General features: G+C 38.9%; 1 non-coding gene across 1 annotated transcript; it reads left to right on the top strand.

Annotated features, from left to right (window-relative positions):
• Positions 1–33: 33 nt before the first annotated feature.
• LOC125616444 lies at positions 34–138 on the top strand. Its single transcript, XR_007347074.1, has one exon. It is a non-coding gene; the product is annotated as a U6 spliceosomal RNA (small nuclear RNA).
• Positions 139–3,381: the final 3,243 nt, after the last annotated feature.

The following is a 3,381-nucleotide window of genomic DNA, read 5'->3' as shown; positions in this document are numbered from 1 at the left end:
TATATATATATATATATATATATAAACATCTTTGTGCTTGCTTCAGCAGCACATATACTAAAATTGGGATGATACAGAGAAGGTTAGCATGGCCTCTGCCCAAGAATGACATGCAAATTTGTGAGGTTCCATGTTTTTCATCTCCTGCCATCACCTAGCTGCCTGCACCTATCCTTTAGAGAGATGGGGTTCATTAAAGGAAATTGAACATTGAAAATAATAATAACAGTAGAAGTTTATTGTATTTAGTCCCCTTGATAGAAACTACAACACTGGCAAAGAATGTTACCTGAAATTCCCTGATGCCTGCTTTTACCAAGAGCTCCAATGTAAGAAACAGTATAAACTGTATCCACTTCTTGTTGTTAAAAAATATATATCCTTAGATCAAACCAAATCTCTTTGTACATATAAATTGTTCTTTTAATCAAATCATAAAGAACAACTTTTTCCTTGGCTAACTGCTTCTTTGATTACTGAGGCTCCAGTACCCATTGTTAGCATACCCCCACTGCAGGTTCAGGGGAGAGAATAAGCCTTTTGAAAATTGAATCTGAAATTGAATCATAAAAATATGAGTACAATTTTTATCTCCTCCTACAGGGAGAATAAAAAGCTAGTCCTCTCTGGAGGAGACAGCAGACTATTCAGCTCAGAGGGTAAACACAACCAGAATTCATGGCTCTGCAAAGTAGAACAAGGCAAGGTAAGGCACATAGATAGCACAGGCTAGCTCCCTATTTGACAACCCTCTCCGGGAGTAGTCCTTTCCTGAGCAATTGTTATCAAGACCTTTTCTCCTTCTCTTCAATCCTGACACCATCTATGGAAACCCAAATCCCAATACCCTGCTCTGGGAAGCCAGGCCTGCTTAGGCACTTCTCTTACCAGGCCTGTTTCAACACCTGCCCATAGAAATTAACTCAACATAGCAGTAGTATCATCTCAAAATTCAACATGGAAGGAAGTTCATTTACCACTTCTTCTGTAACAGTGTTTGCTGTTTCCTCTCTGTGACTTCTGACAGTTCTGTTAGTACCTGAAAGCTTTTGCTACGAATTTAAAGCTAAGTACCCAAAATAACTAGATTTTTTTTCTTAGTGCTGGGCCTCAAACATGTGAGGCAAGCGATCTACCATTAAGCAACATTCTCAGCCTGCTCACTGTAGGATTTTAATCATGGACATAATATAACAAATATATAAATGTGGGGGGAAAAAGCCTACCCAAAAGATAAATAATTTAATTATTCTGGTTTGAGGAGGGGTAGGCGGGGTAGGGGACACAAGCATTTCATGTACATGTTGGTGGCAGAGGATACTGTCCTTTCAGTAAACCACATAACCCAGCATTTAGCATCTTCTTTAATAAAATGAGAATAAAAGCCGACCCACAAGCCAGACATGGTTGTGCACACCTGTAATCCCAGCTAACCTGGAGGGTGAGGCAGGATGATTGCCAAGTTCAAGGCCTGTCTCAACAACTTAGCAAGCCCCTGCCTCAAAATAAAAAATAAAACAGGCTTTGGATGTAGCTCAGTGGTAGAGCATTCCTGGGTTCGGTTCCCAATACCTCCCCCCCAAAAAAGCAGTCACACAAATGGTACTTTTTCTAACCATTGACAAAGTAGTGTGATTGTGTATTTGGGTCTGTGCACCTGAATCTCATTATTTGTGAACCCCCAAAGGATGGAAAGTCTGAAATTTGTTTTCTGCTGTTATAGAGGAGGAAAGAGGAACACATCTTATTTCCAGATCCACTTTACTTAGTCCTCTGAGTCTTGTAAGGCAAGTGCCATTTCATGGTCCTTGGAGGGAGTGTCCATCCTTTGAGGCACATATTGTGGTGGCAAACAAATTGCTAAGTCTATCTCTACCTCCAGGCAGTGCTCCTAAGCCAGACACAGGGACCTTGTAGTACTGTTCACCCAGTCCACTATCTGGTATGTAGTAAGAGCTCCATTAATATTTGTAAAATGAATTATCCACATGCAAATATTTCTCATGTTAAACTTGATCTTGTAAAAGCATGTTTTATGAAGTAGGATACATCTCTACAAAAAGATTCTCCCCTGCTCCTGGCTATCCTACAGCAGACTTCTGATCTTTATCCTCTTGAGATTTTGCTAAAAGCATTCAAATGTTTCTTAAGGAGTTTTACAGCCCTTCATGTATAATTGCAAAACTGTAACAAAATGTAAAGCACAAGTAGCCTTTATACATTGGTTCTAATAAATTAACCCTTCCGGGGTGCTTCTAGCTGCTTATCAGTGGCTGATTATCTGATAAGCAGCTAGAAGCACCCTAGAAGGGTTATTTTATTAGAAGCTAGTCTTCCTGATTAGCTTCCACCTTCCTTTGTTGGTGCAGTGACCCCAAGTGGCCATATTTTGCAAATGCAAGAGAATAAACAAAGCCCAGCCCATCCTGGGAGGATTCCTGCTACTAAAGGACGTTGAGGAATTTGCTGTTCCATAAAGATCTAGACCCCACATGGAGAACAATAGAAGGAAATTTGAATTTGTGGCCAAATAGAATAATCTTTTCATTAAATATGACCCAGTCCTCTGAGGAGCTGAAAGGTAATTAGCCCCCAGTTTTATTCATGCAAAAACTCTTTATTAAATGTTTGCAATTAACTAGGCTCTGTGCTAAACTCCCAGAGATGGCAGACTCAGGGATCTTTGACCTATTCAGTTGTCCTTGGTTTAATACCTGCCATCACCATTTCATAATTCTTAATAATTTTTTAACAAAGGAGTCTGAATTTTCATTTTGTACTGAGCCCAACAAATTACATGGCCAGACTTACCCTTAAACAATGCCCTTAAAGTTCTATTAACATGCTCATCCCAAACTAAACATTTTTAAATCTACAGAGTAATTAAAGAGTAATATGATTTTCTCTGAATTTCATTCTCTTTCCTTCAGAGTTTTCATCTCAGCTTATTACACAAACTATTACACAAACTATTGTCGCTTCTCCTCTTACTTTCCTTCTCTTTGTTGTTGCTTTTTTTTAACTTACATCCTGTCCAGTGCACTCTCCATTCCTGTTCTTCTCCACTCAGCTTCCTTTAATGTCCTTTGCCCATTTTTCCCTTTCCTCTCCTCTCATTAGTCCTATTTTTCTTTCTTTCCTCCTGACCAAAAAAAGTTTAGAAACTTTGTAGATAATGGAATGAAACAAAATAAATATAATAGCTGATATTTACTCCCCAACCACTCTCTAAAATAACTTCCCTGTTTTGTTATTCTTCGTAGTACTTGTTTTCCATTTTTTATGTGTAGATTTCTGGTTCCCCTCCCTAAAATACAAGCTCCCTGTAGGCAAGGAATTTTTAGGTCTTGATCTAGCTATATCAACAGGACGCCTATCATG

Source organism: Marmota marmota, unplaced genomic scaffold (genome assembly GCF_001458135.2).
Source record: "Marmota marmota marmota unplaced genomic scaffold, marMar, whole genome shotgun sequence".
In the NCBI taxonomy this organism is placed as follows: domain Eukaryota; kingdom Metazoa; phylum Chordata; class Mammalia; order Rodentia; family Sciuridae; genus Marmota; species Marmota marmota.
Note: the sequence above shows the minus strand (reverse complement) of the source record. Positions and strands in the feature narration are given on the sequence as shown.